The sequence below is a fragment of the Mus pahari genome, chromosome 4 (genome assembly GCF_900095145.1).
Source record: "Mus pahari chromosome 4, PAHARI_EIJ_v1.1, whole genome shotgun sequence".
NCBI classification, from domain to species: domain Eukaryota; kingdom Metazoa; phylum Chordata; class Mammalia; order Rodentia; family Muridae; genus Mus; species Mus pahari.
The window spans coordinates 17,836,889-17,852,183 of NC_034593.1; the positions used below are offsets into that span (position 1 = coordinate 17,836,889).

Here is a 15,295-nt window from a genome sequence, read left to right on the forward strand (position 1 = left end):
TGTGAGTGCTTGTGCTATGTAGGCCAGAGGACAATCTTGAAAATCATTCCTTGGGTGTTGTCCACTTTAGGTTTGTTGACAAAGTCTCTCATTGAAATGAAGTTTGCAAAAGGCTAGGCTGGGCTGGCTATCAAACCTCAGGGATCTATGTGTCTCTGGAATCTTAGCACTAGGATTCCAAGTGCTCATACTTTCAAGCAAGGATTTTACTGACTGAGCCATTTTTTCAAGCCCCAATTTCTACATTTAATCACTATGTATTTTAGGTATTGAACTTGTGTCAGTAGGCTTGTATGACCAGTGATTTTACCAACTAATTCCTTTCCATGGATGGACCCATCCTTTATTGTTTATCCAAAAGCTCTCTTCTCAGAGAAAAGTTACTCTACTCAGGTGAGTTCACAACAGACCACAAGTATTGCATGGGTTTCATAGCAAAGGGGCTGCAACTCAGTGTTGTATGAATGTGTTCAGAAAGGCAATGCTCAGGGTCCCTTCTTTCTCTTCATCAGTGGATCACTTCAAAGAGTCTACGTGCACCCAAATGCCAAGGAATGAGAAAGGGAGAAGCTATACCATGTAAAGAATCTGTGAAAGAATTGGAAAGAGTCTTTACTAGCTCTTTTATCATTGCTTAGAGAAAATAGAGACACAATCAGATTGACCCAGGAAGGCAGGGTTTATTTTTGACTTTAGTTCAAGTGATGCAGGGTCAAGGCATGGCTGTAGGGTGTTGGGAGCTGGTCACACTGCATTTACAGTCAGGAAATAGAGAGAAGTGGATGCTGGTGCTCAGCTCATATTCTACTTCACTCACTCTAGAAGCAAGCCCACAGGATGGTCCTCATCAGTTAACCCTCTCTAGAAGTATTCTTACCCACACCCTGAGGTGTTCCTTCTGGATGGTTCTTGCCAAGTTAATGATTAAGATTAACCAACACATTCTCAAAAATGGGAAAGCTTAGGTGCTGTGGTAACCCTTTTCTGAAATTGTCCATGGAAATATATAACTAGACCATCTGTTAAGCCTTGACAAATAGCATTTCAACCAGTATTAGCACTTTCAGCAATAAAAGATTGGCTGAAGGTATGACTGAATTTAATATTTTTCTTGAATTTAGAGCATACATTTATTGTGTTTATAAAACTACCCATAAAGGGGCTGGTGATAGGGCTCAGTGGAAAAGGTGCTTGCTGGTAAGCATGATGACCTGAGTTCAATCCATGGGACCCACATAGTAGAAGGAGAGAGCAGACTCCTGTAAGGTTTCTTCAGACCCCCATTCATGCATCATGGCATCTGTGTCACCCACTAAGAAAAATGTAAAAACCTAAAAAGTCGTTAATGATTTCATATAAGTACATACTATAGGTTCTTACCTCTTCGCTTGCCCTTCCCTCTTGTTAATCTCATTTATTCCTTTATCCCAACCACACTCTCATGTTGTCTATACATAAGTGATTTTATCTATTGACATAGAATCTAGGAAACACAACTGAGGGGAAACACATGATATTTATATATTAATGGCCGCCTTAAATTTCAGCTGTGTCTATCACCTCTAGTTACATACAGGAGAATTTTCTGATTTCCAGAGTCACATGAATGGGAGCCCATGTAATTTATTTTTTAGGTACTCAGTGGGTGTTTCTGATCTGAGGCATCATTTCCTGCGAATTTCTTGAGAAGTGAGTGCAGGCACTTGAGTTTGGATGACTAGGTAACATTTAAACTTTTTTTTTCAGTGTCTAATTTTTTTGCATTCTGTAAAGTGGTTTTCAGCTTCCCTGACTTCAAAGAGACCAATTTTCCAGTAATTCAATCCAAGGATAATTATGCTTTAGCCCCGAAGCACTGCTACAACTTAATAGGAAGTTCGCTTAGCATCTTGCCTCCCTGGATTTTTTTTTTTCTGATTTGCATCCAGGTGTTTTGACTGCCTTCAAGTCTTCCTGAAATTGTCCTTCCTCTTTCAAACTCAAGACCCTCTTATTGAATATGTCCTGAGATCATCTACACCTTTTGAGGTTTGTGTTCTGGCATAATATTTGTCCATTTTCTTGGCAGAAATTTGGTTCCCAGGTTAATCCAATTTCAGAGAATGCCAGTAAATATTTCAATTCCTCATAGTTTGAACATCTAGTAATCAATTGCACTTTCTATAAATGTGCACAACCTTTACAAATGATAATTTTATAGTATAGTCAAAATTTAACTCAGGATATCATAACATCTAACAAATACTTTAAAACCCTTCTTTTATGAGTGAATCAATTTTGAATCTCCTTTGGCTTGTGGGCAGGGTAAAACCAGTAGGAACAGACATAAGCAGAGAAATGCAGGGTGAGATGACAAGGATTTGGGAAAGTGTTTGTGATTAGTGAGCAGTTTAAGCATACATGGAGGTGGGGTGATGGGAATTCCACTCTGAGAAAGGCATGATTTTTCTGATGTTACTACAACACTATCAAGAGATTATTATTCAACATGTAGACCAAACATTCCTGAGAAGCATATAGGGCGGGACTGAAGATGGCTCAGTGGTTGAAGTGTTTACTCTGTTAGCGTGAGAACTAGGATTTGGATCCCCAACACCCGCATAAATGCCTGGTGGATGTGGTGGCTTACATATAGTTCCATCCTATAAAGGTGGAGAGATTGGATCCCAGAGCAACTTGACTTGCAAAGCTAGCCACTTAGGTGAGATCTGTATTTGATGGTGAGTCCCTGCTCAATCAGTAAGGTAAAAGAGTGATGGAGGGTGATTTTCAATAACTACTCTCCTATTTTCACATGCATTTAAACATATATTCCCAAACACATGTAAAATATGCACATATCTATGCTAAATACATACACACATGTACAAAGGAAAATGGAAAAAAAGAGAAAAAAAGACATAAAGGTATGCAGGAGAATGGTGCTTATATTTTGTGTGCCATAATTGGTATGGGGTATCTTTTAATATTGTCCCAATCAATCTTGGTAGCAGCCTTAGGGAGAGACAGTGTAAGATGCAGGTAAGGAAACTTCGAGTAAGGGGGTGGAATATCTGCCATGGTTAAACTGCTGCTGCTGATCTGTACAGCAATAATTCACGCTGACAGATATTTGTCTTTTCTACTGCATCCAATACAAACTGTGAAGTGGATAGTGATGGCAATGTCTCGAGATAGAGCAGGCAGCACTGTGACAAGGAAGCTATAAGTATTTGCATGAGTTTTGCAACAAATGGTTATTTGATTTTAATGGAAATTTCTTAAGATTAAAATATTGGATTTCTGGAACCCTTGTGAGTTCAAAGCAGACACTTCGTTTTAAGAAGTCATGGGCACTTACGATCTTGTCAGCTATCAAGTAAGATGGAGCAGGTTGCTCAAAGCATTTTCTTAACACCTGGAAAGGCAAAGGTTGTTTTCTATAGCTCCGTGGCTGCCCCTGGGCATCAGGGTGGTAAATTTTCTTGATCTTAAGAGTTTCAGGTGACAAGATTTCATCACTATGGGAAAAGGTCTCTTAACCTCTAAGTGCTTTGGGTTCAGTGGGATCTTTGGGGAATGCTTACACCTGCAGGCTCAGTCCGTGGGAAGTTAGTGGCTGGTTGGTGGAGGGCTGTGACAGCTTTCTACATCCATTCCCTTATCTCCTGATTACACTGCTTTTTAGAAGCTGTCTCTAGGGCAGTCCCTTCAATTGATTTTGCTGTCAGGAGTCAGTTCAAGTTCACATGGGAAGGGAGATTCGTACCTCACCAACTAAGTGCTTTAGCAATTTGCCCTGTGTGGTAAATTATGGGCTTCATCAGCTTGGAGCTGGTTAATTTCCTGAACAGGGTGAAAATTATACCATTTGTGCCAACTGTTGATCTTTGCATTTCAGTCACTGAGAAGTGAGTTTAGGAAATGTAGTAAAAATGCCCAAGTCCAGGGACTGAATTTTTAATGTTACTGGCAATTTCTGTCACTCTGGCTACATTCTTCAGTCTATTACTGTGAATTGCCTTACAACCTTACTCTACTATTGCCCCCAATTTCTTTAAGGAAGTATAAGGGTTTGATGAAAATAGTTACACTATAATTAGTGTTAGTCTTGGTTCTTAATGTGATTATATTATGTCTTGAAAATAAAACAATGTTGTGATAAGTGAAAGAAGGCTGTGTTCTCATCCCACAGTTGGGTTCCCATCCCACAGCTGAGAGAAAGCACTATTTCCAAGTTTCTAGTGTGACTACTAGAAAGAGGCAGTCACTCACCATCACCTCAGTCTTTTTTGAACTCAAACAAGCCTCACTGAACTTCTAAAAGCAATAACTATTCCTTAAAAATTACTTCACTCTACCAGGCATCTCCAAACAATGTCAGTCATATGACTAACTGTTTTTCTCTTTTCTAAATCAATTTATTTTAGAAGGTATGGAAAGGTTTTCTACCAAATTTTCTTGTTGAGCATAGAAGAGGTCTTCTGGCAGTCCTCCATGGCACGACTCTTACCTATGGATACTCTTCAAAATCCAGAGGACTCACAATAGCCTCTTAGCACTTCTCTGAATGATAGAGAAACAGATTACTCCCAGACTTATTCCAAAGGTAGGTATCTTCTTATTGGGAAGGTAGATAAGGCATGCTCACAGTTTGGAAACAACTGATTCACATCTAGACATCGGTACATTTTGGGGATAGACTTAACTCAGTGGCAAAGATTCAGAAATGTTTCCTGAAAGAAGTGTTTTGATTTGAACCCAGGTAGAGATCAAGGGTAGGAACACAGGCTTGACAGAATGAGATTGAAGAGATTGGATGGCAGAACCCAAGAGAGAGCAGTGCAGCACTGGCCATGGTAGAGGATGAGAAAGAGGAAGGTTGCGGGAGGTGTGCCACATGATGAGGGGCTCTTTCCAATGTTAGTTTATGGTGCCAAAGGGTTTGCTTTTTTATTGCTAAAGAATCTAGGGTGCCATTTAATAGTCTTTCCAAAAACTGTAGTTCCATATGATTCATTTCCATTTCCATCTTAAAGCCTTGTTCTTTGTTAAGCAAGTAGCCTTTTCTGAGAACAAATTGTAAGGCTGAAGCTCATTCTTCACACTGCCTCTCATGGGGTGAGACTGAAGCCTTAGCACATTTAACCTTAGACCTTTACCCAGTGATCAAGTCACCTTTGAAAGTGCTTCTTATATTTGAAGACTCTCCTTCCTTTACCTACAAATCAATTGAATGAACCATTGCAAAAATCTTTCTTAGCACTGGCACTGCCTTACATAAAAGCACTTAACAACCTTTCCTTACTGTGATCCTTGAGCTCCCCGTCTCTCCCTAGTGTGCTGCCCTCAGGTTTAATGTCAGGCCTTACTGACTTGATCCTTGACATTCCTTATGAGAAATGCCTGTTTTCCTAGACATTTCCTTCTATCCAGCTGACTTTTCCCTCCCAGATCACAGCCTCCTCAGTATCCTCAGGCACTCCTGTCCAGCTTCCTACTTAGAGCAGTGTGTCTCAGCTTCTCTCCATTGTTTGCTTATATCCTTAGTCATATTCTATGAAGCTAGCAAAATAGAGGGGATGTGTTTTGTGGTAGATGGAGCCACATGTGACTAGAACTCTTTGATTTCTTCTTTTGATGCATGTTTCTGGAACTTGTCTGGTACAACAGAACAGTTAGCAGTGCCTCTGTTGAACATCTTTATTGTTGGTTCACTCTCTTCTCACATTCTCCTCTTTAGTCTCAAGAGCTCAGGCTCCTCCAGGGTCTTCCTTGCCACAGGCTCCCTATGATCTCATATATCTTTCTCTTTCTTTCTTTCTTTTTTTCTTTCTTTCTTTCTTGCTTGCTTTCTTGCTTGCTTGCTTTCTTGCTTTCTTGCTTGTTTCTTTCTTGTTTTCTTCTTGCTTGCTTGTTTTCTTCATTCATTTATTTAACCTATTCACTTTACATCCTGATTGCAGTGCCCCCTCTCATCCCAGTTCCTTCTCACCACCTCGCCTTCTCTGATAAGGGGGAGGACTCCTGGGGTACCAATGTACCTTGGCACGTCAAGTCAGTGCAGGTCTACGTACATCCTCTCTCACTGAGGCCTGACAGGGGCTCTCTTAGGGGAACAGGAGGACTTCATCCTTTTAAGACTAAAACATATCTAAGATCAAGCCAGTCAAAATCTCATTAAGGAGGTGAAGGATCCCATTTTTGTTTTCTTCTTTCATTTCTTAAACTTTCGTTATACCATCAGCTGTGCCCTTATGATCTCTCTACTCTTCTTTCCCTGGGAACCACCAGGTCTTAGATCTGTGTCCTGTCTTTCTAACATTCACCTCTCCCTTGGAAGTCAAGTGTATTTTTTAAAGAAATGAATGGACTTACAGCAGAGTGGTCAAAACCCTTGCTGTCTACGTGGACTGTATCTCAGAACTAGAGAATACATGTAAATGCCCAGTGGTAGGGAGGTTAGCCTGTGATTCCAGCCTTGGAAGGTGGAGACAGTGGATTCTCAGCGCAAGCTGTCTAGTAAGGCTAGCTATATTGGAAAGCTCTGGGTTAATGGGGAGACTCTGTGCCAGGGACCAAGATGGAAGGGTGACATTTTCCTGACGTCAACTTCAGACCTACAAATGTCTGTGCAAAGATATGCATGTATACCCTGGACATGAATACTCACATATATGCAAAATATACACATATATATGCATATCACACAAACATGGAAAATGTAAAAAGCAAATAAAAGAGAAATATTCTTCAACACTTGTTCTATCATAAATTTTGGTCTGCCTCTATCCCCAAGATATCTAGGAGGAACCCCTGACATTTCCTTCTCTTCCTTCTTTTTAATTTCTCCACTTTCTCTTTTACATTCCTCTGATCCTATGTTGTGGGGAAACTCCCCTTAGATGTATCTAGAAACTTTCTTCCTTGCCTGTTTGTAATAAAATGATCTTTCTAGTCTACATGATTGAACCTTTATCTCCAACTTAGTTATCACAGACAATTAACAATAGTATTTAGAGTTAGCCTTCCAGAAAGCATAGAAATTTGGTCAAGTGACACCCATGTGTCAAACTTTGTTCTTTGTGTATTTTGTGTAGATGGTCATTCAAGACACCTGGCCTTGAAATTGAACATATGAATTGACTTTTCTTTCATCTACCCATTGTTCTGTTTGTGCTGGACATGAGTCCTTGCTTTAGTTGATGGCCCCTGTGTTTTGCTTGTATGAAGTCTGCTTCTGTCAGTTCCACTCTTTTCCTTCTTTGTTTGGGTGTTTCCTATAATGTTCAAATATTACTTTCCTTGTGACACTTTTCTGGAATGCCACTCAAAAAGAATTATTAGAATCTGCTCTCATTGGTGCTGCCTTTTGTAGGATTTATAAAAAACAAAACTTACCAAAAAATAAAAAATCTTTCTCTCTCCATGTATATAATGCACCACATTTTATGTATCCATTCATTTGTTGAGGGATATCTGGGTTCTTTCTACCTTCTGGCTATCATAAATAAGGCTGCTATGAACACAGTGGAGCATCTGTCCTTATTACATGTTGGAGCTTCTTCTAGGTATATGCCCAGGAGAGGTATTTCTGGGTTCTATTGTAGTATTATGTCCAATTTGCTGAGGAACCACCAAACTGATTTCCAGAGAGGTTGTACCAGCTTGTAATCCCATTAGCAATGGAGAAGTGTTCTTCTTTCTCCACACATAGGCCAGCATCTGACATCATCTGTGTTTTTGATTTTAGCAATTCTGAATGGTGTGATGTGGAATCTCAGGGTTGTTTTGATTTTCATTTCCCTGATGACTAAGGAGGTTGAACATTTCTTTAGGTGCTTCTTAGCCATTCTGTATTCCTCAGTTGAGAATTCTTTGTTTAGCTCTGCACCCCATTATTCAATAAGGTTATTTGATTTTATGGAGTCTCACTTCATTAATTATTTTTATATATTGGATATTAGCCCTCTTTGAGATGTAGGATTAATAAAGATCTTTTTCCCAATCTGTTGGTTGCCTTTTATTTAATTTAATTTATCTATCTATCATCTATCTATCTATCTATCTATCTATCTATCTATCTATCTATCTATCTATCTATATATCTATCTATCTATTTATTTATTTATTTAGTTTTTTGGAGACATGGTTTCTCTGTATAGCCCTGGCTATCTTGGAACTCACTTTGTAGAACAGGCTGGCCTCGAACTCAGAAATTTGCCTGCCTCTGCCTCCCAAGTGCTGGGATTAAAGGCTTGTGCCACCACCTCCCGGCTGCTTTTTTGTCTTATTGACAGTATCCTTTGCCTTACAGAAGCTTTGCAATTTTATGAGGTCCCATTTGTCAATTCTTGATTTTAGAGCATAAGCCTTTGGTGTTCTGTTCAGGATATATTCCCCTGTGCCCATTTCCTCCAGGCTCTTCCCCACTTCCTCCTCTATAAGTTTCAGTGTATCTGGTTTTATGTGGAGGTCATTGATGCACTTGGGCTTGAGCTTTATAAAAGGAGATAAGAATGGATCAATTCTCATTCTTCTACATGATAACCACCAGTTGAACCAGCACCATTTGTTGAAAATGGTGTCTTTTTTTCCACTGGAAGGTTTTACCTCCTTTGTCAAACATCAAATGACCATAGGTGTGTGGATTCATTTCTGGGTCTTCAATTCTGTTTCATTCAATTACCTGTCTGTTACTGTACTAGTACCATGCAGTTTTTTTTTTAAAAATCACAATTGCTCTGTAGTTCAGCTTGATGTCAGGGGTGGTGATTCAACCAGAAGTTATTTTACTGTAGAGAATATTTTTTGCAACCCTAGATTTTTTTGTTATTCCAGATGAATTTGCAAATTGCCCTTTCTAACTCAGTGAAGAATTGAGTTGGAATTTTGATGGGAATTGCATTTAATCTGTAGATTGCTTTGAACAAGATAACCATTTTTACTATATTAATCCTGCCATTCCATGAATATGGGAGTTCTTTCCATCTTCTGAGATCTTCAAATTCTTTCTTCAGAGACTTGAAGTTCTTATCATACAAATCTTTCACTTGCTTAGAGTCACATCAAGGTATTTTGTATTATTTGTGACTATTGTGAAGGGTATTGTTTCTCTAATATCTTTCTCAGCCTGTTCATCCTTTGAGTAGAGAAAGGCAACTCATTTGTTTGAGACAATTTTATATCCAGGTACGTTGCTAAAGTTGTTTATCAGGTTTAGCAGTTCTCTGGCGGAATTTTTGGGGTCACTTAATTATACCATAATATCCTCTGCAAACAGTGTTATTTTAATGTCTTCCTTTCTAATTTGTATCCCTTTGATATCCTTTTGTTGTCTAATTTCTCTGGCTAGGACTTAAAGTACTATATTGTATAGATAGGCAGAGAGTAGGCAGCCTTGTCTAGTTCCTGATTTTAATGGGATTAGTTCAAGTTTCCCTCCATTTACTTTGATGTTGGCTACTGGTTTGCTTTATATTGCTTTTACTATGTTTAGGTATGCGCCTTGCATTCCTGATCTCTCCAATACTTCTATCATGAATGGGTTTTGGATTTTGTCAAATGGTTTGTCATCATCTAATGAGATGATCATGTTTTTTTCTTTTCTTTTTAGTTTGTTTATGTAGTGGATTATGTTGATGGATTTCTGTATAATGAACCATCCCACATCCCTGCAATGAAGCCTATTTGATAATTATGGATGATCGTTTTGAGGTGTTCTTGGATTCAGTTTGCAAAAATTTTATTGAGTACTTTTGCAGCAATATTCATAAGGGAATTTGGTCTGAAGTTCTCTTTCTTTGTTAGGTCTTTGTGTGGTCTAGGTATCAGAGTAATTATGGCTTCATAGAATGAATTAATTATGGCTTCATAGGATGAATTACCTTCTGTTTCTATTTTGTGGAATAGTTTGAGGAGTATTGGTATTATGTCTTCTTTGTAGGTCTGATAGAATGCTGCACCAAACCTTTCTGGTCCTGGACTGTTTTTGGTTTGGAGACTATTAATGAGTGTTTCTATTTCTTTAGGGGATATGGGACTGTTTAGATTGTTAATCTGGTCCTGATTTAATTTTGGTACCTGGTATTTGTCTAGAAAATTATCCACTTCATCCAGGTCCCCCCCCCCCCTTTTTGAGTATAGGCTTTTGTAGTAGGATTGGATGATTTTTAGAATTTTCTCTGATTCTGTCATTATGTCTCCCTTGCCATTTCTGATTTTCTTAGTTAGGATACTGTCCCTGTGCCATCAAGTTTGTCTGGCTAAGGGTTTATCTATTTTGTTGATTTTTCTCAATAAACCAGCTCCTGGTTTAGTTGACTCTTTGTATAGTTCTCTTTGTTTCCACTTGGTTTCAGCCCCGACTTCGATTATTTCCTGCCTTCTATTCCTCTTTGTTCAATTTGTTTTGTTTTTGTTTTAGAGTTTTTAGGTGTGCTGTCAGGCTGCTAGTATATGCCCTCTCCAGTTTCTATTTGGGGGCATCAGAGCTATGAGTTTTTCTCTTAGGACTGCTTTCATGTGTCCAGTAAGTTTGAATATGTTGTGGCTTCATTTTCATTAAACTCTAAAAAGTCTTTAATTTCTTTCTTTATTTCTTCCTTGAGGAAGTTATCATTGTGTACAATATTATTCAGCTTCCACATGTATGTGGGCTTTAAATTGTTTATGTTGTTATTGAAGACCAGCTTTAGTCTGTGATGATCTGACAGGATGCATGGGATTATTTCAGTCTTCCTGTATCTGTTGAGGTCTGTTTTGTGATCAATTATGTGGTCAGTGTTGGAGATATTAGAATGACTACTCCAGCTTGTTTCTTTGGTCCATGTACTTGGAAAACTGTTTTCAAGCCTTTTACTGTGAGGTAGTGTCTGTCTTTGTTATTCAGGTTGGTTTCCTGTATGCAGCAAAATGTTGGGTACTGTTCATGTAACCAGTCTGTTAGTCTATGCCTTTTTATTGGGGAATTGAGTCCATTGACAGTAAGAGATATTAAGGAAAAATAATTGTTGCTTATTGTTATTTTTGTTGTTAGAGTTGGGTTTCTGCTCATGTAGCTGTCTTCTTTCAGGTTTGTTGAAAGATTACTTTCTTGATGTTTCTCTGATGTAGTTTCTCTCCTTGTGTTGGGTTTTTCCCTTTTTTGTCTTTTGAAGGGGTGGATTCATGGAATGATTTGGTTTTGTCAAGGAATACTTTGGTTTCTCCATGTATGATAATTGAGAGTTTTGCTGGGTATAGTAGTCTGGTCTGGCATTTGTGTTCTCTTAGGGTCTTTATGATGTCTTTCCAGTACCTTTTGGCTTTTATAATCTCTGGGAGAAGTCTGGTGTAATTTTAACAGGTTTGCTATTATATGTTACTTGACCTTTTGCCCTTTCTGTTTTTAATATTCTTTATTTGTTTCATACATTTGGTGTTTTGATTATTATGTGATTGGAGAATTTCTTGTCTGGTCCAAACTATTTGGAGTTCTGTAGGCTTCTTGTATGTTCATGGGCATTTCTTTCTTTAGGTTAGGGAAGTTTTCTTCTCTAATTTGGTTGAAGATGTTTACTGACCCTTTAAGTTGGAAATCTTCCTTCTCATGTATATCTATTATCCTTAGGTTTGGTTTTCTCATTGTGTCCTTGATTTCCTAGGTATTTGGGGTTTAGGATCTTTTTGCATTTTGCATTTTCTTTGATAGTTGTGTCAATGTTTTCTATGGAATCTTCTGCACCTTAGATTCTCTCTTCTATACTGTTGGTGATGCTTGCTTGCATGTATGTCTCCTGATCTGTTTCTTATGTTTTTTTTTTTTTTTTTTTTTTTTTTTTATTTCCAGACTTGTCTTCCTTTGTGATTTCTTAATTGTTTCTATCTCCATTTTTAGATCTTAGATGGTTTTGTTCAATGGTATTCGTTTGTTTTGTTGTGTTTTCCTGTAATTCTTTAAGGGATTTTTGTGTTTCCTTTTTTAGGTTTTCTACCTGTTTACCTGTGTTCTCCTGTATTTCTTTAAGGGAATTATTTATGCCCTTCTTAAAATCCTCTATCCACATCAGGAGACATGTTTTTAAATCCTCATCTTATTTATTCAGTGTGTTGCAGTATCCAGAACTTGCTCTGATGGGAGACCTGGGTTCTGATGATCCCAATTAGCCTTGTTTTCTCATGGTAATGTTTTTTTACTTGTTATCTCTTGTGTTAGTTTGTCTTGCTGTCTCTGGCTGGAGTTTGTCCCTCTTGTGAGCCTGTAAACTTGTGTCAGCACTCATGGGAGACAGCTCTCTCCTTGCGGGACCTGTGTACAGTGGGCTGTGTAACAGCCTTAGCTCCTGGGTACAGATGGCTATTGGAAGGTTCCTGCCCCAGCTGATCCACTGTTTCTGTGCCCTTTTTACTCCATGTCCAAACGTCTTTGCTTTTATATGTTCATACCAATGATTCATTGGTCTGGTACAAGGCTTCTGTTTTCTGTTTCTGAGACCTCACTGGGACTCCTCACATACTCTGTGTCTTAGGATCCTATAGTTTTATATCTGCAGAACTGGCCCATTCATGCCCTGCAGTAGTTCATAGATAGGGCTAGATGTTGGGTGGGTTAACTTAAAGCCCTAGAATGCCACATCCACTCCAATGAAATCTGTATGGCAAGTCAAAAAGCTTGGCCACAGTCCCGAGGCAAAAGTTTCATGGAAACTTGTCTCCTGGAGAGTCTCTTGTGTCCCATAACTAGATTTGTCCCTGTGATAGTGTGGAGTTACTTGCATGCTTTTTTGCAGTATTTTATGGCATAAGAGCTAAAAAATTTCAGGGCTAGTTCAACAAAGTAAACTTAGAATAACAGCTGAGTCACTCCCATATACACGAATTTACAATGGTCCAGAAAGAAGGTGAGTTGTGGTTTAAGGAGGAACTAGAGACGTATTAGCCCTTTCACCTGGCTCCTGTGAACAGCTGACTTTAGATAGGGCTGATCTTATCTCAGTTGTAAACACTGCCTGGCTCCAGTTACCTTTTATATAATGCATTTTCTCTGTTTTATGTAAAGAGCCACTATGCATCTCTATGTACCTTGGCTGACTTATCGTCTAGCTTCCTTGTTTTTCTTCCATATTATAAATCTGATGCTCACTTTGAGAATTACATTCAGATCAACACTCCCTTGTGTTCATGTCTGTTTGTCACTTGCTGCTGACTCCTTGCCCACCTGAGTACCGGAACCCTGATTTTCCTGCATGTTGAGGGACCAACTGATTCCAGTCTGTGGCACTGGTTCTGTGCCTGAATGGTACCTGATCTGGCTAGCCCACTTCCTCTCCTGTTCTCACCGCCTTAGGCCATCTCAATAGCAACCTGAAACCAGGACCAGCTTTATCTGCTGAACAGGCAAAGTGCAGGGCCAGATCCCCCAAGTGCTGCTCCAGCTAAGGAGCAGGGCTAGCTTTCCTGTTTCATGACCCCAGGGCCAACTCTCTCATAAGCTGTGGGTGACCCAGAGTGAGGCCCTGGGATGGCAACTTTCCCTTGCCCACAATGACATGCAGTAGACAAACCACAAGGCAGCTCTACTATGTTTACACACTCAGGGCAGGCTCACCTGCATCCTGAACATCAGAATTAGCTATACTGTGATGGTTAGGCAAGATTCATGGCCTAGTTTCCTGGGTGCTGTAGTAGGTGAAGGGCAGGGACTACTCTCCTGTCTTCATGCCCTGGTTGGGACTAACTCTCCCACATGTCACTGGTGGCAAGGGCGAAGGGAGGAGAAGGAATTCTTTCCCTTGCAGACAACTCACACCAGACAAGAAGAAGGGCCAGCTCTTCCAAACTCTTTTGGCAACCTCTAGATGTAGGACCAGCTCTACTATGGTGCCCAGGTAAGGGACTTGGCCAGTTCTCCTGCTCTAATGACCTTGAGGCCAGATATCCCACCTGCTACAGGTGGTGATAGGAAAGTAGGTATCACTCTCTTGGCCACTCCATCATTTGGGAAGAAAATAGTAAGACCAGGTCCCCTATGCTGCTATTTTTGGGGCCAGCTTACCCACAACTCACGCAATGTGTGTGCCTGCTCTCCCAAACAGCAATCTAGGTGTGGTGTCAACTATCTTACTGTCAAGTGTCCAATACCAGCTCTCCTACAGTATCTATGTGAGCATGAGAAGTTCTGTACGTTCCTCAGTCACTGATATGACCCTGGGCAGCAGCTCAGACCAGATATGTCTGCCTGGCATTGGTGGTAACAGAGCCCTGTTGTTGCAGAGCCATGGACTCAGATATGGCACCCAGTAGCAACACCAGCCATAACCCCAGCATGGTCCCTGATGAGATCCCTGGTTATTCACATCAAACTTCCTCACTACTCTCTAGTTTCCAGTTCTGCCTCTCTTCTTTGTGCCCCAATTCCTCTGATTCTCTTCAACTTCTCCACCACTTATACAGCCCTTTAGTGGTACCTGGGGTTTCTGAGTGTCTTGGCTTGTCTCAGGAGGGCTACGCCCAATATCTGCATTATGGTGCCAAAATGGGGTCTCCTCATGTCTCAGGCATGGTCTTCTCCCCCCCCCCCAGAACTTCGGGCCTTTGCAGTATCTGATTCGTGGTCATCTCTAGCTAGTTCCCTATGTAAGGCCCATGGCACAGTCCTGGTGGTCATTGATTGGAGCTCTCAAGCTAATTCCTTTGGTAAGTTTTTTGGATGTGGTGTTTGGGGTGTCCCAGATGGGGTTATTTTAGTCTCTGGATTGTTCTCCATTCTGGGATGCCATCTGGGTCTGCAAAATGCTGGACTGGTGTTTATCTCAGGCTACCCCTCTGTCTAGAACCTCTGGCACCAGATTGGTGGTTGTCTAAGGGTTTTTGTTTTTTTGTTTTTTGATTTTGTCTTCAGGGAATATTAGGCTACTAATAATTCAGATGTTCATAGGTAGAATATATTCCCTCTCCTTTCTGCCACCTGTTGATACATATATGACACAGAAGACACATCTGCTGTACCCCTAAAGGCAGGAACGGTTTGATATTCTTTTGGTAAAATTGAACCTAACAAATGGCCTTGTCCATTCTGTTGTTAGACCATGAACAAAAATTACTGGAAAAAGTAGAAGTAAATAATTTTCAATGTATATAGTTTTTAGATATCAAAGTTGAGTGAACACTTGCTAAATATTTAAAGGTTAAAATGTAATTTACATGTATTTAGCTGAATGCAAGCAACAGATATTAACAATCCCTCTTTAAAGAGAAAGCAATAGAACTTAATAGAGAAATCAAGCTTTCAGTTTTGCTTCCCTGTCAGGTTTCCCCAGAAAGAAGAAAAGGGAGA

At 39.8% G+C, this 15,295-nt stretch overlaps 1 pseudogene; it reads right to left on the bottom strand.

The window, feature by feature from the left end:
- Positions 1-14,862: 14,862 nt before the first annotated feature.
- Positions 14,863-14,980, bottom strand: LOC115063955 (annotated as a pseudogene).
- Positions 14,981-15,295: the final 315 nt, after the last annotated feature.